At 41.7% G+C, this 21,126-nt stretch overlaps 1 protein-coding gene across 2 annotated transcripts in view; it reads left to right on the forward strand.

Moving 5' to 3' along the window:
* The window catches only part of tjap1 (tight junction associated protein 1 (peripheral)), a 76,689-nt gene that overhangs the window by 20,443 nt on the left and 35,120 nt on the right, over nucleotides 1-21,126 (forward strand). The window contains exon 3 of one of the 2 annotated variants that reach the window (XM_034184606.1): nucleotides 6,546-6,632. The exons of the other annotated variant lie outside the window; for it this stretch is intronic. The gene's annotated coding sequence lies outside the window, so the exon portion shown is untranslated. The remainder of the gene's footprint in view (nucleotides 1-6,545; nucleotides 6,633-21,126) is intronic. 2 annotated transcript variants of the gene reach the window in all.

Genomic DNA, 21,126 nt, shown 5'->3' on the forward strand with positions numbered 1-21,126 from the left:
GAGAGCTGGGACCACAGTCACAAAGATTACATTAGTAACACATGATGCTGTCATGGTTTAAAATCCTGCAGGGCAGCAAGGTCCCCCTGCTCAAGCCAGCACATGTCCAGACCCGTTTGAAGTTCACCAGTGACCATCTGGATGATCCAGAGGAGGCATGGGAGAAGGTCATGTGGTCAGATGAGACCAAAATAGAGCTTTTTGGAATCAACTCCACTTACCATGTTTAGAGGATGAGAACAACCCCAAGAAAACCATCCCAACCATGAAGCATGGGGGTGGAAACATCATACTCGTAAGGGTTTTAAAAAGACTGCGCTTCTGTGTGGGCCTCAGGTTTTCTTGCAGCTTGTGAGCCGGGCCGTAACAGAGACACACTTTTATTCTTTGAGATTTTGGTGGTGGAAATCAGCGTGCATTACTTCCATTCTTCTATGTTTTAAAGGACATGTCGCACCAAATTCATAACATCTCCGAGTGTTTGTGACTGCATTTTCTTGAGGAAAACGTCCCAGCGTGCTTGAATAGAATGTAGCTGCTAAGTGCTAATGACATGGAGCAGATTAATTACAAAGTTTCAGTAAGTAATAACTGCTCATTTTGATGCAGTTATGGTAAAAACAGCCGCTTTCCACTGTGAGTAAACTTAGTGTGTGTGCAATCTAAGAAATACATCTGTGTGATCACACAGCCTGAAAAACAGCTGAGAGATCATGTGTACTGTGCACGAGCAAATTGAAAATTATGTGTGTGTGTGTGTGTGTGTGTGTGTGTGTGTGTGTGGTGGTGGGGAGATGTGTTTAAAAAAAAAAAAAAAAAAGGTCTGGAATCCTCCACATTTTCAATAATCTTTCTCTACATTCTTTTTCTTTCAAATAAGTTTATTGCACATTGGTAACATATACAAGGTCTATTAGAAAAGTATCTTTTTCAAAAACCATATGGATTTGAATCACGTGTGATTACATCAGACATGCTTGAACCCTCGTGGGCATGCAAGAGTTTTTTCACGCCTGTCGGTTACGTCATTCGCCTGTGGGCAGTCTTTGAGTGAGGAGTCGTCCACCCTCTCATCGTTTTTTTCATTGTTTAGGAATGGCTCAGAGACTGCTGCTTTGTTTGATCAAAATTTTTTCAAAACTGTAAGGCACAACTGAGTGGACACCATTCGATAAATTCAGCTGGTCTTCGGTAAAAATTTTAATGGCTGATGAGAGATTTTGGTCTGGTAGTGTCGCCGTAAGGACGGCCCACGGTGCCTGACGGCGATCTGCTCTTCGAGGCGGCAGCGTCTCGCCGTTTCAAGTTGAAAACTTCCACATTTCAGGCTCTGTTGACCCAGGAAGTCATCAGAGAACAGAGAACTTTCAGAAGAAGTCGGCATGAGGAGTTTATTCGGACATTCCATTGTTAATGGACATTTTGTAATGAAAGAACGTGCGGGCAGAGTCGCATGTCGGGGCGGACCCGACCGCGGGGGGTCGCGACAGGATAAACACCTCCGTTGGAAACCTTAACGGACAAGTTGGAACATGCCCAAGCTGTTAAACAATTTCTCAGTTACTCACTTGTTGAAAGCCATCAAAAGCCGCCTGAATTTTACAAATGGTTTTCAGCACGGAGATGTTTTTCCTGTCGCGGCGCACACAGATTCGCCGAGTCGTCATGGAAACGACTCGGCGATTTTGCGCGCACGTCTTTCATTGCAAAATGTCCTTAAACAGTGGAATGTCCGCATAAAGTCCTCATGCCGGCCTCTTCTGAATCTTCTCTGTTCTCTCACGACGTCCTGGGTGAATTAAGCCTTAAATTAGGATGTTTTCAGGTCAAAACAGGCCGACGACGGCACCTGGAAGCACTGCGCGACGTCCCGCTCCGTGGGAAGTCCTTACACCAACAGAAACACCCCATAATCTCTCATCAGCCGTTAAACTTTTCACCGAAAACCAGCTTAATTTCTCGAATAGTGTCCACTCGGATATTCCTCACAGGTCCAGAAAAAATGTTGATAAAGCAACGCGCGCCGTCTCGAGCAGCGTGTGAAACAAAGGAATTCAGCCGAGAGGGCTGGACCACATCTCACTCAAGGCCTGCCCACAGGGAAATGACATTACCGACACGCGTGAAAAAACCCACGCATGCACACGAGGGTTCAAGCATGATTGGTGTAATCGCACGTCATTCAAATCCATATAGTTTTTCTTTTTTAAATAAAAAGGTAGGATACTTTTCTGATAGACCTCATATACAGTGTGTCGATGAAACACAAACATTTTAGATAAATTTCACTAATCAACAATTCAGCTTTGAATAAAAATGTGCATGGTGGAAAAAAACCATGGACTTGATTAACATTACAATGATTATCATTATTTTGAAGTGATATTATTTAACTATTGCATCAGTTTTAAATGCCTTACAAGTGGCAAAATGCTTTTCATTGACAATAGTTATCATGTCCAAGTGCATTATTTAGTAAAAGCAGAAAGGGTGTAATTATTGATTTGCTTTATAAGACACTTAGAAGATGATGAATGTGGAATGAAAACGATGAAAGCAAAATAAAAATCAGTTAATGCAGATGATTAGTCCATTTATGGAAACATATTACAGACAAAACATACAAGATAGACTCACAGAAAATGTTCAGTCAAAACAATTTTCAGTTGCTTGCACCTGTGCACTTGGGAATCAGACACTTCAATCAATCAATCAATTTTTTTATATAGCGCCAAATCAATCAATCAATCAACTTTTTTTTATAAATCACAACAAACAGTTGCCCCAAGGCGCTTTATATTGTAAGGCAAGGCCATACAATAATTATGTAAAACCCCAACGGTCAAAACGACCCCCTGTGAGCAAGCACTTGGCTACAGTGGGAAGGAAAAACTCCCTTTTAACAGGAAGAAACCTCCAGCAGAACCAGGCTCAGGGAGGGGCAGTCTTCTGCTGGGACTGGTTGGGGCTGAGGGAGAGAACCAGGAAAAAGACATGCTGTGGAGGGGAGCAGAGATCGATCACTAATGATTAAATGCAGAGTGGTGCATACAGAGCAAAAAGAGAAAGAAACAGTGCATCATGGGAACCCCCCAGCAGTCTACGTCTATAGCAGCATAACTAAGGGATGGTTCAGGGTCACCTGATCCAGCCCTAACTATAAGCTTTAGCAAAAAGGAAAGTTTTAAGCCTAATCTTAAAAGTAGAGAGGGTGTCTGTCTCCCTGATCTGAATTGGGAGCTGGTTCCACAGGAGAGGAGCCTGAAAGCTGAAGGCTCTGCCTCCCATTCTACTCTTACAAACCCTGGGAACTACAAGTAAGCCTGCAGTCTGAGAGCGAAGCGCTCTATTGGGGTGATATGGTACTACGAGGTCCCTAAGATAAGATGGGACCTGATTATTCAAAACCTTATAAGTAAGAAGAAGAATTTTAAATTCTATTCTAGAATTAACAGGAAGCCAATGAAGAGAGGCCAATATGGGTGAGATATGCTCTCTCCTTCTAGTCCCCGTCAGTACTCTAGCTGCAGCATTTTGAATTAACTGAAGGCTTTTTATGGAACTTTTAGGACAACCTGATAATAATGAATTACAATAGTCCAGCTTAGAGGAAATAAATGCATGAATTAGTTTTTCAGCATCACTCTGAGACAAGACCTTTCTGATTTTAGAGATATTGCGTAAATGCAAAAAAAAAAAAAAAAAGCAGTCCTACATATTTGTTTAATATGTGCTTTGAATGACATATCCTGATCAAAAATGACTCCAAGATTTCTCACAGTATTACTAGAGGTCAGGGTAATGCCATCCAGAGTAAGGATCTGGTTAGACACCATGTTTCTAAGATTTGTGGGGCCAAGTACAATAACTTCAGTTTTATCTGAGTTTAAAAGCAGGAAATTAGAGGTCATCCATGTCTTTATGTCTGTAAGACAATCCTGCAGTTTAGCTAATTGGTGTGTGTCCTCTGGCTTCATGGATAGATAAAGCTGGGTATCATCTGCGTAACAATGAAAATTTAAGCAATACCGTCTAATAATACTGCCTAAGGGAAGCATGTATAAAGTGAATAAAATTGGTCCTAGCACAGAACCTTGTGGAACTCCATAATTAACTTTAGTCTGTGAAGAAGATTCCCCATTTACATGAACAAATTGTAATCTATTAGACAAATATGATTCAAACCACCGCAGCGCAGTGCCTTTAATACCTATGGCATGCTCTAATCTCTGTAATAAAATTTTATGGTCAACAGTATCAAAAGCAGCACTGAGGTCTAACAGAACAAGCACAGAAATGAGTCCACTGTCCGAGGCCATAAGAAGATCATTTGTAACCTTCAGTAATGCTGTTTCTGTACTATGATGAATTCTAAAACCTGACTGAAACTCTTCAAATAGACCATTCCTCTGCAGATGATCAGTTAGCTGTTTTACAACTACCCTTTCAAGAATTTTTGAGAGAAAAGGAAGGTTGGAGATTGGCCTGGAGATGCTCAATCATATACATTTCTACACGCTTTACTTTTTCTTGTTTCCCCCTTTTAATATTATATTTAAGTAACTATTAGAGGAGTGGGGTACAATTAGTTATACTGAACAGCTAACGTTAGCTTATCTAGCCGGCCTTAGCAGCGTTCATCATAGCTTACAAAAATAGTTGGTTCCTTTGTGTTTGATAACAATCTTCTTCTTATGTCTTATTACTTATTATATTATATATACCTTTTTCTTGAGCTGCTTGGGTGGGTAGGGAGAGTTCCGATGGGATAAAAAAGCTTTTTAACCTACCATCCCTGGTTCTCAAGACCAGGCACCTAAGTGGCTCTACTCTACTCTTTTCTACTTTCCTAGTTTACTCTCCCTTTTTAGATATTTAGATATACCTTTGTATACTGGCATAGTTCCACCTTAGAATTGGAATGTAATATATAAGATATACCTTACTGAATTTTCATGTACTTGTTTACAGTGGCCTTTCAACACTCACTATGACAGACAATGTGATGTCTGTTTTATTCAGTTTGTCAATAAATGTCTCCATTTCAGTTTCAGCTAATAAAGCGTGTTCTTTGCAATGTGAGATGAGTTCTTTTACCGTGGCGGGGCTCCTTATCAGACGACGTCTTGAGGTGGCTTCCTCCTCGCAGATTATACACGCTCTCTGCTGAGATGTGATTCTTCATGGCTGGGATTGTATGCTGTCTTTTCTGAATAGGTCCAGGTCCTAGACCCTCTCCATCTTCCCCAAACTATGGCTTACCCCTGACATATTGAAATATCAACAACATCATGAACGTGTAAATAATAACTGCACCTTTAGTTTCATCTTAGAACCGGTTGGTTGTGAGGTGAATTGCACCAATCATCTCTTCTCTGGAAACCTGAGGAGTTAGCCACCCTCAGACAAGACACTGTTCAATAAAGACATTCTCCTCTATAATTTAGTAAATAAAGTCCTCTCTTAAATAAGACCTAAATGTCTACCCAGAAGGATGAGTCTTACCTGAGGGATCCATGTATCAATCAATCAATCAATCAACTTTTTTCTTGTATAGCGCCAAATCACAACAAACAGTTGCCCATATGAACTTTGTTTCTTTGCATCATAATATAATATATATATAATATAATATATGCATCAATTGCACCCATTACTCAATTCAGGTCTGGGAGCTTGCGCTGGGGCTGCACATTGCTGCATCATCACACTACAGGAACACCCCAGGTCCTGGATAGCAACCACTCAGGCAGACAAACAGTCCATCCCCATGTCTCCAAAGTAACCATCTATCTGCCACAGCCAGATGAAAAGAGGGTGTGTTCTTGCCTTTCTCCAGCTGCTGGGGTGTCTTAAAGGAGAAAAATAACTCAAAATGTTGGAAACAGCCATGGAGAGAGTCATCTGAGTGTGAGGAATACGAGAATAAAACTGTGACTCTGATGTACATTTCAGTAGTTACGAGGGGCGATTGAGAGGTTTTGAGCCAATCGCCCCTTGTATTTCCAAAAATGGATTTTGGTGGATTTTTTTTTTTTTTTTTTGCAGAGTTCTTGAGTGATTGTGTCCCCTATATTTTATATCATGACAGGAATTTATTCATAAGATACAGTAGAGTTTGGAAAATAAGCCACTCCCACTCAACTCTGTAGAAACATGGGGTGGATGACTGCTGCTCGCGCTCTTTAGCACTCTGCTTACAGATCTGTTTCATGGCCCTAAAGCCTCTCAGATCATAGTTATTGACAGATGTGATGAGTTTATTTTGTGCTGCACTCAGACTCTGCCTGTGACAAATGAAGAGAATAAACCAAAGCCCTTCATGTCCCGGGCCTTTTTTTGTGCTCACATTGTGCACCGTGCAAACACCAGACTGGAGTCGGATCCGCCTGTAGCACTCACACTCGCGCTGTGCGCTGTAGAGGGTCCGGAGTGGGCTCGGTTCTGACAGGAAGTAGCTGGACTTGCTGTAGCTTGTGTCTGTTAGCGTGTCAGGTATCAGTGAGTGACAGCAGGCGCTGACTCGTGTTTTTCCACCGGGACAGCTTGTGTTTCAGGTTTCTGTGTCTGGAAGAGTCTGTATATCGTCTGCTGCACACAGGATGAAGACATTTATCTGCTGACATTTTCAGGTGAGGCTCTTTTTCTTCGTCTTCCTCATCATCGAGTCCTTCCTCTGTTTTCATCCTCCACTTTTGTGTACAAGTCTTTGTCAGTGATTGTCTAAAACTGATCTCAGGATATCAGAACTGCAGTCAACAATTTTATCAGTTAATCTGCGTTATTTCATGAATAACAATTTTAGTCACTGAAATAAAAATATATTCACTTTTAGTTGTTTTAGTTCAACTCAAAATAAACAGTTAGTCCAAATTACACATAACAGTAAGCTTTAAATCTAATTTAATTAAATATAGTAAGTCCCTTCGGCTGCTCCCTTGTTTGCACTCGGGGTCACCACAGCAAATCCAAGGTGGATCTACATGTTGAATTGGCACAGGTTTTATGCTGGATGCCCTTCCTGACGCAACTCCACATTACATGGAAAAATGTGGCAGGGGTGGGATTTGAACCCGGAGCCTTCTTGTGCAAAAATGTAGTCATTCTTCATTAAAATCTGTTTATATTATTAGTGTTTTATGAAATATTTTTATTTTAGCTCAGCCACACGGAGTGTGCAGCCAGTGCATTCTGAGTGCCAGTCCCAAGCCCGGATAAATGACTAAGGTTGTGTCACAAAGGGCATCCGGGGTACAACGAGCCAACCCAACCATGCAGACTAAAATTTAAACTTCCATCCCAGATCAGTCGAGGCCAGGTTAACAACAACCATCGCTGGTGCTGTTGCCCAACAGGATGTCGGTGGAAATTGGGCTACTGCAGGGCGAAGAAGAAGAGAAGGAGTACGTGTCCAGAAACAGCAGGAGAAGAGAAAAACTAGAAGGGTGGAAGTGAGAGTCAGGAATTTGAATGTTGGCAGTCTGACTGGTAAAGGGAGAGAGCTGGCTGATATGATGGAGAGGAGAAAGGTAGACATATTGTGTGTGCAAGAGACCAAGTGGAAGGGAAGTAAGAGCAGGAGCATCGGCAGGGGGTTCAGGTTGTTGTACCATGGTGAGGACAGGAAGAGAAATGGTGTTGGGGTCATTTTAAAGGAAGAGTATGTTAAAAGTGTGTTGTTGTTGCAAGTGTCTGACAGGGTGATGAGTGTGAAGTTGGCAATTGAAGGGGTGATGATGAATATCATCAGTGCATATGCCCCACAGGTAGGTGGTGAGATGAAGGAGAGTTAGATGAGGTGGTGGAGAGTGAACCCAAGCATGAAAGAGTGGTGATAGGAGCGGACTTCAGTGGGCATATTGGTGAAGGGAACAGAGGTGATGAGGAAGTAATGGGTAGATATGGTATCAAGGATAGGAATGTGGACGGACAGATGGTAGCTGATTTTACAAAAAAGATGGAAATGGCTGTGGTGAACGCCTCATTTAAGAAAAGGGAGGAGCACAGGGTAACATAAGAGTGGAGGAAGGTGCACACAGGTGGACTACATTCTTTATAGGAGATGCAAGGTAAAAGAAATCAGAGACTATAAGGTGGTGGCAGGAGAGAGTGTCACTAGACAGCATAGGATGGTTGTTTGTAGGACAGAGCTGGAAGGGATGTGCAGCAGGTTAGGCTGCGACAGATCCGAAACCGACATAATTCAAGTATCGGAAAATACAGATACAACCTGCGATGTTTTCCAATACCGGAGAGGAGCCACTGTGAAACCTCTCAACTGCTGCAGCATGCTGTCTGCTTTGTTTGCTGCCAAGCATGAGGAGGGGAGCCGAGCTGTTTGAGAGAGGTCTCACATTGCTGACGCTGGCTTACAGATCTGACAATTTGCTTCCGACGGACTGTTTGCTGTCCGGTTGTTAATCGTGATGTAACGCATCATGTGATTTTCAACTTCCGGCTCCAAACAAAAAAGGTGCGCTGTCATTAACACTGAGAACTGCACTGAGACACTCTGATCAGGCTGCACACGGACAACAGCATGAACATCGCAACATAAAACTCTTTGTATATTGTGCCTAAAACTCTCCTGGATATATTAACTGGGTTTTTAGACGTTGTTACTGCGTTTTATGTCATGTAAAAATGCCAGAAGCTCAGGCCGTTTCTCCGTTATTTTCAGTGGGAGTTGCTGTGAGCTGCGATCGCTTCCTGTTCATGAAAGTGAAGTTTGCACTTTAACGTCCTGTTTATTGTAATAATTTTTTTTTTAATTACAAACAGACATGTATATTTTACCTGTGCATAATAAAATATATAAAGTAAAATAAAAAAGTTTTCTTAAGTGTTCTTACCTTAGAAACAGACGAATGCGGTTAACGGAGGGACGGAGGTCTGTGCACACTGAAAATGTGTGCTGCAAAGTTAGCCACTTCAGCGTCCTGAGGCTGTGAAACTGTATGAAAACCAGCTCAGAGTGCAGCTGAAGAGGACAGCCAACCAGATTCTATCCGCTTAAAGGGAAAAAAAATCTCTATCAAAATCCTTCAGCATTAATCCAGAGTTTGTCGGGTGAGCGTCGCTGGTGATATATTTAGAAAGTTAGTGTTTATTTTACAGTTGAAAGGCTTTGTGTTTCCAAAAAGTTCCAAGTTTACTCAGCAGGAAAAGTGAGAGAGAGAGAGAGTGAGTGAGAGAAAGAAAGACAGAGGGAGAGAGGGGAATTACTTTTTACTCGTAACACTTGCTTTGACAATGTAAACACATGTTTTTCATGTCAGTGAAGCGCCATTGAAATTGAAAATGGAGAAGGAGAGACAGATAGACAGAGGCTGCTGTTTTTTCTCTTTAAGTCTATAAAAAATAAGTACTTGATTCTTACGCCAAAACTTCAAATCTAGGCATGCATCTTAGAGACACCTTATGGCAAATTGTAGCTGAACTTTCAGGTCTCCTTTTTAAGAGAATCCTCATATATATAAAATCATCAACAATAATGATAATAATATTAAAGCAAAAAGAGCTCTGGTATTGGAATAGTATCGTATCGACAGATATCCAAATTCAGGTATTGGGATCGGATCGGAAGTGAAAAATTGTGGATTGGTGCATCCCGAGCAGCAGGTTAGGGTGGTAAAATATTCACATGGTAATGTGCTGACAAGCGAGGAGAGTGTGTTGAGAAGGTGGAGGGAATATTTTGATGAACTGATGAATGAAGAAAATGAGAGAGAGAAAAGGCTGGATGATGTGGTACGAGTATGTCAGGAAGTACTAGTGATAAGTAAGGATGAAGTGAGGGCAGCTGTGAAGAGGATGAAGAGTGGAAAGGCAGTTGGTCCAGATGACATTCCAGTGATGGTGGCATGGAAATGTCTTGGCGAGATGGCAGTGGAGTTTATAACCAGATTGTTTAATAAAATCCTGGAAAGTGAGAGGATGCCTGAGGAGTGGAGACGGTGTGCTGGTTCCTATTTTTAAGAACAAGGGTGTGTCACTTGATCACAGATTCCTTGAACAAACGCCTCCTTGTCCACTCTCAGGGTCATCACAAACCACATTCTCAGCTTCCTGTACAGCCTCCAGAGTTTCCATCAAGCCGTGCACTGTGACTGGGTGCTATTTGGACTGTCCTCAGATGTGAAACACCTCCTCCTATGGACGCCAGCAGCAACTTTCAAGGTGTGGCTGCAGAAGAACTCTCAGAATCCATCCAGATTGCCAGTTCTGTCCATGTTTGCAAGTCCTCCAGTCAGAGTGTGTGCACATTCCTGAGAAACCATCTGATCCTGAAATCTGGCCAGATGATTCTTGGGCACTGAGGAGACTGTAATCTGTGAGATCTCAACTGAAACCTCAGGAAAGCCACAACAAGTGTTTGGTCAGAATTCACAAAGTGTAGAACCTACAGTTCTGCAGAATTCTCCAGTGTTTTCCCACAAGGACAATCAGGACAATTGAGGACTACAGACAGCGAGGGCTGATCTTAGAACAGCTCTGTGTGTGTAGCTGCCTCCTTACTGTTTTGAAGGAAGACCGTAAGCCATGGAATTGTGGTAAACATAAAGTTATTGTTGAAGCTGAGTTTCTGTGATCTGCTTCAACTTCTGCTGAGACTGTTTTCAAAGAGTGAGTTTGGATTCCTTATTGACTAATAAACACACTTCTGCTGGCGTGTTTCCCCTTCATACGGCATCTCATGTGTACAGTAGCACGTTAGTAACAAGTCCAAAGAAAGAAAGAAAAGAAGAAGAAAAATGTGTTCTGTACACATTGCAAACCAGTGCTGACTGGGGATTTTGTCTTTTTACTCCTGGATCTGACTGCCATGTGACAGCTCCTGGACTGTGACGTTGCTTTGCACTGAGCCAGAGTGACGTGGTGCAACTTATTACGTCATCGTCAGTCCGCTGTCTGGCTCAGCAGTGATTTAAAAACAAAAAAGTTAGATTGATTTCAATTTCAACTTATTTTTATTTCTATAGCTTGCTGTGGTGTTTCACAGTAAAAAAAAAAAAAAAAAAAAAAATATATATATATATATATATATATATATATATATATATATATATTGTTTAGCTGTACATCATATGTGGATATCTGTATTTCTTTTTCTATACCAGATCAGAATTTATGTTTGTGACAATAAATTTGTCACATGCACTTTAAATTCAGTTTGAAAGTTGTTTCTGCTGATTTAGATCTATTTAACACTGTGCAGAAAGAATTATTTGGTTTCAAATCATAGTAACTATTTTAAAACCAGTTTAAAATGAGTTTGGAAAGGTTGAGAGCCTGGTTAAATGTTTGGTTGCGTTTAAGCTTTTACTCGGTGAGGAAGCAGTTTGTCACATGGTGTTATATGTGAATGATAATGATCAGATCTTTCAAAGATTGATCGACCAACTAATTATACTCTTAAATGGGTCGTATTGAGGCTGTCGTTCAGAGGTCAGACCTATAAAACAAAAACTGATAACTCTGGTGAGACAAATAGGGGAAACCAGGGCCCGGTGATATCACGGGCCACAGTGAATCAGTGGCTATATCTGCAAAACTACGTATATATTTGCAGCATACCATATGTTATGCCATATTTTTTCTGTATAAAGACATCCCCCTTATAAATTAGTGTTTTGTTTTTGGATACATTAACCCTCTGAGGACGACGCCGTTGTATACGACAGCTGGGACCAAGCTTACTAAATTATAAATGACTTTTTAATGAAATGAGATAGAAACTCCGCAGACTTTCGATCCACCGTCGGCCATCTTTGTACTCCTCATAGAAGCTGTGGGATGACATGTGCAATGTGAGTGTCCAATTGGAATTGGTTCACTGTCACGTGGTTTTTTTTTAAAATCCAATCGTAGGACAGATTTACCTCATGTGATAAACCAAAGATCATTTTCAGGTGTGATATCTTACTAGTTGGCCTGTTTGAACATACAAATTAAAGTGCTTATCTTTTATCACGATTTATCACGGCCCCTAACTCCTCCAATGCGCTCTGCGCCATTACGCACAGTGAAAGTGAGAGCAGACGAAGAGCCTGGCATGACAATCTCACTTGCTCAAACAAAGAGTGTGTAACTATCAGGATTGCTCCACTAGTTTGCATTTGAATGTTACTGGATTACTCTGTGGCGCTCTCCCTCCGGCGTAAAGCACCGTTTACCATATCAATGGGGTGAGGGAGAGGGGCCACTCCTCAGACTGTAGGAGCCAAAGTGTGAAATGAAAGCTGCTTGCAGTCAGACAGAAGACTCCAAAACACAGTAGAAATAGAAATTTGTGATGTGACCTTTGTGTAATAGCAGACAGAAATTGCTTTGAGTTGAAGACAAAACGCATAGACCATTTTATATATATTGTTCAAACTGTGCATTTGTGCTTATTGTTTGAACTTTTTTGTTGTATAGTCTTTCACACAAGACCTCAGATTACTTTATAAAGTGTCAAAACGCTTGTTTATTATAGTTTGCTGTGTGTTTTGAATAAATGTGTGTGGAAAATTATTTTCTCCTTTGCTTTTTTCTTTTGTTATTTCTGATTGTAAACCTTTATTACACTTATAAAACACAACAAAAGCATATATATTATGAAATAACAGGTTGTCCTGAAAAAAAGAGACATAAAACTTGATTGTGGGATGCAGGGAGAGCTGTTAACAGCAATAATAAAACATTTATGCCAGGCGAGTGAACTGTCCAAAAAATGCCCTCGGACCCCAGAGGGTTAAGGGTAAAACTAAGTGTCGAGTGAAGTCAGTTTTTTCTTATCAATAGTAAAGTTTGTGGATGTCAGTGTCTTTGTATTTATTTGTCACAACAGAGGAAAGGTGGCCCAAAAACTTGTTCTTAGTTAGAAGACTACCCCACCCAACTGATGAGCATGTGTTATGTCTTCTCCAGACTATCAGCTATTTGATAACATGACTCGTGTGTCACATGCACCCAGGCCACCGTGAATCAGTCTAGAAAGTGATTTACTAAGCCCCAGTATCAAGTGGATGACAAATATTACTTGTTGAAGCTTATACATTTATTTTTCCATTAATTATTTCTATAATTTGTGTATATAAACAGATGTTTTCATGTTTGAACAGAAATGATGACAGTTGTATTTATAATTGTTTCTAAAGGACTTATATCACTATGTAAGACACTCACACATCACATCGCTGGTTTGCTTGTATATGCATCAGCATATATTTAATAATTTTGAAGAAATCTTTATAATCATGTGTTTTTTCATTATATTCTCAGTTGATTCACTGTGCACCATGAATTAGTGTCTGGGGCACAGTGAATCACCTGTAAATTACACTTGGGGAGACATAAATAACACAGCCTTATGAACAATAACTTGTTATATTAAATCCACAATAGAATGACCTCAGCCTATGAATAATGTGTTTATGCTGCCACAAAACATTTCTGATCCACTGTGCCCTGGCTTCCCCTACCAGTCTAACACCCCTGTCACACCTTGATGATTTAGCCAGCATGTGCCAACTGTATTAAAAATGCTGGTCTGTGCGCGCGTACATTTAATAAGCTATTTGGAAGATTTGTATACGTTAAGAGCATGTTGAAGCACACTGAAATATGTTGTAATATGGGAAGTATGTCAAGAAATTGTGGACATGTACAATATCTTTGATGTATGCCAGCTTGTGATTCATACGTCCTGTATACATGGGACATAAGTTGAAGGTAAGTTATGTGATTGTTGACATGTTTCTCATAAGTTGAAATATGTCCATTGAGTGGCTTAACAACTGAAAGCTGCAGTTCTCATGTGAACAGTTCAGACTGTTTCAAATATTAAAACCATTCAAACATGGAGTAAATATAAAGTCTTAATCTGACCTGTTTGTTTCAGTCAGATTCATCATCACAGCCTGACAAAAACTTATCAATCAATCAATCAATTTTTTTTATATAGCGCCAAATCACAACAAACAGTTGCCCCAAGGCGCTTTATATTGTAAGGCAAGGCCATACAATAATTATGTAAAACCCCAACGGTCAAAACGACCCCCTGTGAGCAAGCACTTGGCTACAGTGGGAAGGAAAAACTCCCTTTTAACAGGAAGAAACCTCCAGCAGAACCAGGCTCAGGGAGGGGCAGTCTTCTGCTGGGACTGGTTGGGGCTGAGGGAGAGAACCAGGAAAAAGACATGCTGTGGAGGGGAGCAGAGATCGATCACTAATGATTAAATGCAGAGTGGTGCATACAGAGCAAAAAGAGAAAGAAACAGTGCATCATGGGAACCCCCCAGCAGTCTACGTCTATAGCAGCATAACTAAGGGATGGTTCAGGGTCACCTGATCCAGCCCTAACTATAAGCTTTAGCAAAAAGGAAAGTTTTAAGCCTAATCTTAAAAGTAGAGAGGGTGTCTGTCTCCCTGATCTGAATTGGGAGCTGGTTCCACAGGAGAGGAGCCTGAAAGCTGAAGGCTCTGCCTCCCATTCTACTCTTACAAACCCTAGGAACTACAAGTAAGCCTGCAGTCTGAGAGCGAAGCGCTCTATTGGGGTGATATGGTACTACGAGGTCCCTAAGATAAGATGGGACCTGATTATTCAAAACCTTATAAGTAAGAAGAAGAATTTTAAATTCTATTCTAGAATTAACAGGAAGCCAATGAAGAGAGGCCAATATGGGTGAGATATGCTCTCTCCTTCTAGTCCCCGTCAGTACTCTAGCTGCAGCATTTTGAATTAACTGAAGGCTTTTTAGGGAACTTTTAGGACAACCTGATAATAATGAATTACAATAGTCCAGCCTAGAGGAAATAAATGCATGAATTAGTTTTTCAGCATCACTCTGAGACAAGACCTTTCTGATTTTAGAGATATTGCGTAAATGCAAAAAAGCAGTCCTACATATTTGTTTAATATGCGCTTTGAATGACATATCCTGATCAAAAATGACTCCAAGATTTCTCACAGTATTACTAGAGGTCAGGGTAATGCCATCCACAGTAAGGATCTGGTTAGACACCATGTTTCTAAGATTTGTGGGGCCAAGTACAATAACTTCAGTTTTATCTGAGTTTAAAAGCAGGAAATTAGAGGTCATCCATGTCTTTATGTCTGTAAGACAATCCTGCAGTTTAGCTAATTGGTGTGTGTTGTCTGGCTTCATGGATAGATAAAGCTGGGTATCATCTGCGTAACAATGAAAATTTAAGCAATACCGTCTAATAATACTGCCTAAGGGAAGCATATATAAAGTGAATAAAATTGGTCCTAGCACAGAACCTTGTGGAACTCCATAATTAACTTTAGTCTGTGAAGAAGATTCCCCATTTACATGAACAAATTGTAATCTATTAGACAAATATGATTCAAACCACCGCAGCGCAGTGCCTTTAATACCTATGGCATGCTCTAATCTCTGTAATAAAATTTTATGGTCAACAGTATCAAAAGCAGCACTGAGGTCTAACAGAACAAGCACAGAGATGAGTCCACTGTCCGAGGCCATAAGAAGATCATTTGTAACCTTCACTAATGCTGTTTCTGTACTATGATGAATTCTAAAACCTGACTGAAACTCTTCAAATAGACCATTCCTCTGCAGATGATCAGTTAGCTGTTTTACAACTACCCTTTCAAGAATTTTTGAGAGAAAAGGAAGGTTGGAGATTGGCCTATAATTAGCTAAGATAACTGGGTCAAGTGATGGCTTTTTAAGTAATGGTTTAATTACTGCCACCTTAAAAGCCTGTGGTACATAGCCAACTAACAAAGATAGATTGATCATATTTAAGATCGAAGCATTAAATAATGGTAGGGCTTCCTTGAGCAGCCTGGTAGGAATGGGGTCTAATAAACATGTTGATGGTTTGGATGAAGTAACTAATGAAAATAACTCAGACAGAACAATCGGAGAGAAAGAGTCTAACCAAATACCGGCATCACTGAAAGCAGCCAAAGATAACGATACGTCTTTGGGATGGTTATGAGTAATTTTTTCTCTAATAGTTAAAATTTTGTTAGCAAAGAAAGTCATGAACTCATTACTAGTTAAAGTTAATGGAATACTCAGCTCAATAGAGCTCTGACTCTTTGTCAGCCTGGCTACAGTGCTGAAAAGAAACCTGGGGTTGTTCTTATTTTCTTCAATTAGTGATGAGTAGGAAGATGTCCTAGCTTTACGGAGGGCTTTTTTATAGAGCAACAGACTCTTTTTTCCAGGCTAAGTGAAGATCTTCTAAATTAGTGAGACGCCATTTCCTCTCCAACTTACGGGTTATCTGCTTTAAGCTACGAGTTTGAGAGTTATACCATGGAGTCAGACACTTCTGATTTAAAGGTCTCTTTTTCAGAGGAGCTACAGCATCCAAAGCTGTCTTCAATGAGGATGTAAAACTATTGACGAGATACTCTATCTCCCTTACAGAGTTTAGGTAGCTACTCTGCACTGTGTTGTTATATGGCATTAGAGAACATAAAGAAGGAATCATATCCTTAAACCTAGTTACAGCGCTTTCTGAAAGACTTCTAGTGTAATGAAACTTATTCCCTACTGCTGGGTAGTCCATCAGAGTAAATGTAAATGTTATTAAAAAATGATCAGACAGAAGGGAGTTTTCAGGGAATACTGTTAAGTCTTCTATTTCCATACCATAAGTCAGAACAAGATCTAAGATATGATTAAAGTGGTGGGTGGACTCATTTACTTTTTGAGCAAAGCCAATAGAGTCTAATAATAGATTAAATGCAGTGTTGAGGCTGTCATTCTCAGCATCTGTGTGGATGTTAAAATCGCCCACTATAATTATCTTATCTGAGCTAAGCACTAAGTCAGACAAAAGGTCTGAAAATTCACAGAGAAACTCACAGTAACGACCAGGTGGACGATAGATAATAACAAATAAAACTGTTTTTTGGGACTTCCAATTTGGATGGACAAGACTAAGAGACAAGCTTTCAAATGAATTAAAGCTCTGTCTGGGTTTTTGATTAATTAATAAGCTGGAATGGAAGATTGCTGCTAATCCACCGCCCCGGCCCGTGCTACGAGCATTCTGACAGTTAGTGTGACTCGGGGGTGTTGACTCATTTAAACTAACATATTCATCCTGCTGTAACCAGGTTTCTGTTAGGCAGAATAAATCAATATGTTGATCAATTATTATATCATTTACCAACAGGGACTTAGAAGAGAGAGACCTAATGTTTAATAGACCACATTTAACTGTTTTAGTCTGTGGTGCAGTTGAAGGTGCTATATTATTTTTTCTTTTTGAATTTTTATGCTTAAATAGATTTTTGCTGGTTATTGGTAGTCTGGGAGCAGGCACCGTCTCTACGGGGATGGGGTAATGAGGGGATGGCAGGGGGAGAGAAGCTGCAGAGAGGTGTGTAAGACTACAACTCTGCTTCCTGGTCCCAACCCTGGATAGTCACGGTTTGGAGGATTTAAGAAAATTAGCCAGATTTCTAGAAATGAGAGCTGCTCCATCCAAAGTGGGATGGATGCCGTCTCTCCTAACAAGACCAGGTTTTCCCCAGAAGCTTTGCCAATTATCTATGAAGCCCACCTCATTTTTTGGACACCACTCAGACAGCCAGCAATTCAAGGAGAACATGCGGCTAAACATGTCACTCCCGGTCCGATTGGGGAGGGGCCCAGAGAAAACTACAGAGTCCGACATTGTTTTTGCAAAGTTACACACCGATTTAATGTTAATTTTAGTGACCTCCGATTGGCGTAACCGGGTGTCATTACTGCCGACGTGAATTACAATCTTACCAAATTTACGCTTAGCCTTAACCAGCAGTTTCAAATTTCCTTCAATGTCGCCTGCTCTGGCCCCCGGAAGACAATTGACTATGGTTGCTGGTGTCGCTAACTTCACATTTCTCAAAACAGAGTCGCCAATAACCAGAGTTTGATCCTCGGTGGGTGTGTCGTCGAGTGGGGAAAAACGGTTAGAGATGTGAACGGGTTGGCGGTGTACACGGGGCTTCTGTTTAGGGCTACGCTTCCTCCTCACAGTCACCCAGTCAGCCTGCTTTCCCGGCTGCTCAGGATCTGCCAGGGGGGAACTAACGGCGGCTAAGCTACCTTGGTCCGCACCGACTACAGGGGCCTGGCTAGCTGTAGAATTTTCCACGGTGCGGAGCCGAGTCTCCAATTCGCCCAGCCTGGCCTCCAAAGCTACGAATAAGCTACACTTATTACAAGTACCATTACTGCTAAAGGAGGCCGAGGAATAACTAAACATTTCACACCCAGAGCAGAAAAGTGCGGGAGAGACAGGAGAAGCCGCCATGCTAAATCGGCTAAGAGCTAGTAGCTACGCTAAGCTAGCGGATTCCTAAAAACACGCAAAGTGAATAATGTGTAAATAATTTAGAGGTGATTCAGCAGAAGGAGTGCTTTAGTTAAGGCACGTAAAGATTACACTGGGAAACAAATCGTAATCTAGATAACTAGATCAATCTAACTGCGCAGATTAAACAGCTAACAGATACAGAAAAACACCGCTGTGCTCCGGAACAGGAAGTGATACAATACCGCAGTGAGAGCCAACCACCAGTGGCCAACCACTTATCCACATGAAGCCTCCTGATTTTGGAAAACAATGTCTGAAAATACTTTTAGTTCCTTGTCGTGGTTGAAGAAATGTAGCGTTTTTAAGGATGTCCCTCTGTGTTTGCTTCTCAGCCTGAACCAGAGAATGCCGGCACTTTGTGCCACAACAAGACAATTAACTTATTTTATGATCCATCAAGACAAAAATAAAATTAAATAAAAGAAATTAAATTACTCTATTTGGCCTCTGTGTGGAGTGGAGTGATGAATATTTATATCTTCTGCCTACCAAACAAAGGGTTCTGCCAGCGGTGGAAATGCAAACTAAGTCACACTTAAGCCCCGTTTACACATAGACGGTTTTGTTGGTGGGTAGTACGTAGACCGAAGTTCGCGGTAGTTCCAGCTGTTTTCGCGGTGGAAAGGGGCGGAGCATTTCGCCGGCGTTTTGATGGCCGTACTAGCCGCAAATACGCGGATAAAATGCCGCTAAATCCGTCGAATAAAGCGGCGTTTTGATGCTGTAGCATCCGGCACACGTCAGGCAATGGGGTTAATACCCAGTTCTGTCCTTTATAATCGTAGGTTAAGACGCGCGTGAGAACGGCGGTGTTCTGCTGCTGCCGATAATGCCCTGTGTACCGCTGGATTTATCCAGGCAAATCCTGCATTACTCCAGAAACTTTTGCATATAGGCACCGCCCCCAGAGTATAATAGGCTTAAGCAGCAGGAATACATGCCTCTGTCACTGCAGGGGGAGGGAGATCATACTCAGCTTTTTCTTCTCCTTCCTTTTTCCCCTCCTCAACGTGTTGCTCCGTCTCCACCACAGGGCTACCCTCTGTTTCTGAACCAGACCTCTTGGTAAGTCCTTGCCGCTGCCAATTTTCTTTTAGGAGGCATACTGGAGCTTCTCTGCAAAAATATCTGGAGCTGGCCGCGAGTGAGAGGCCTGCATGCAGCGCGCTAGCGTTTTTATATTGACCGTCGCCTATCGGCCGTTTGGAACACCGTTAACCGGGAGGTGGCATTTAGAACGGCGTACTGTCCGCTAGCCCTGCCATTTTGTCTGCCTCTGTCGCCAGTTAAAACGCCCTTGAAGACGCCGATGTGGGCTCTATCACAGTTTTACATGCCGTTGATTAGGGATACAATGCCGGCCGCCAATTACGGCGGTGTAAACTGCGGCACTACAGGAAGGGGCAGGATGAAACGGCGATTAAAAAGTATCAAACGCCGTTGTTCGCGTTGTCTCCGTCGTTACGCGAATTCTCTGGGAGCGCTCCCGGAATTATTCGACATGTTGAATAATTTTTTCGACGATTCCCGGTAAAGCCGGAACTAAGCCACGCCCCCTAGTGCCGGCATTAACAACAGTGTGTGATCCTTAAGACGGCCAAAAACTCTTCCGGGACGCTTCCGGGAGCTCTTACCATCTGTGTAAACGGGACTTTAACCGTTTCGACCTGCACTGTATCGTGCCGTACCAACCCAAACCACTAGGTGGAAGCAGGACTGTCAACATACACTGGCTAAATTGTAATGGTGTGACAGGGCCCTAAGCACAAATGGTAAAAAAGAAGCTGAAAGAAAGACAGGAGTCTGTATAGCTTGTCCAGGCCTTGAGGCCTGCTGGTGCTGCTGCATCTCCCTGGGTTCTGTAGAGTAAGGCAGATGAGTCTACGCTCCCCCTGGACAGGACACCAGTCCATCACAGGTTTCTTCCCCAAGCAAGGCTGGTACCCAGTTCCAGCTAGGTGGACTGAGAGGATGCAGGTGAAGTATGCATGAGCAGGACAAATGGTAATGTGCTAAAAATAAATAAATAGGAACAGGGAGTGCCACAGCCAACTTAAAGACATAACAAGATGATGAGACGCTGAAACAGACACTGACAGTAAAACAATGAGCAGTGGAGAGTCCCACCTTGACTGGGGCAGCAGCGGGTCTTGGTGCCTCCACTCAGCCAGTCAGCAGCTCGCTCCCAACACGTGAACACAAACGTTCACAACAGTAACAGGTGGGCTGTGGCGCTAACATCTTACGTTGTTGGTCAGTGACGGGAACCTTTTCTGTGCACAGAGTTTTGGCAGAGAATCAAACGGCTGATTGTCATTGGAAATGAACAGTTTGTACTTTAAATAAAAACATGCACTTTGTAAATGCTTTGTGTTGAAGTGAAGAAAGCATCCTTTGAAGCAGGTTTTCTTTCTGCACTTCACCCACTAAGCCTCCAAAAACCTGGTCGTTAGCGGAAATGCATTTCCGAATGTTTCTCGATAGATAGATAGATAAATACTTTATTGATCCCCCAAAGGAGAAATTCAACTGTCCAGCAGCAACACATCCACGCATAGACACAACACATAAAAAATTGTGCACTTTGAGATTTGCATTCAAATATAAAGTGCGGTGCAAATAAAATTTATTATTATTCAAAATTCATAAAAAAATCTAGTCTGATGAAGTTCACTCTTCGCTAAGTAGGACTCTGGGTAATAGTGAGAACCTCCCATAAAGACGCACTCTGTCAAACAGGGACGTGCCGGTCCCAAATCTGTTGACCTA

The sequence above is a fragment of the Thalassophryne amazonica genome, chromosome 13 (genome assembly GCF_902500255.1).
Source record: "Thalassophryne amazonica chromosome 13, fThaAma1.1, whole genome shotgun sequence".
Lineage (NCBI taxonomy): Eukaryota > Metazoa > Chordata > Actinopteri > Batrachoidiformes > Batrachoididae > Thalassophryne > Thalassophryne amazonica.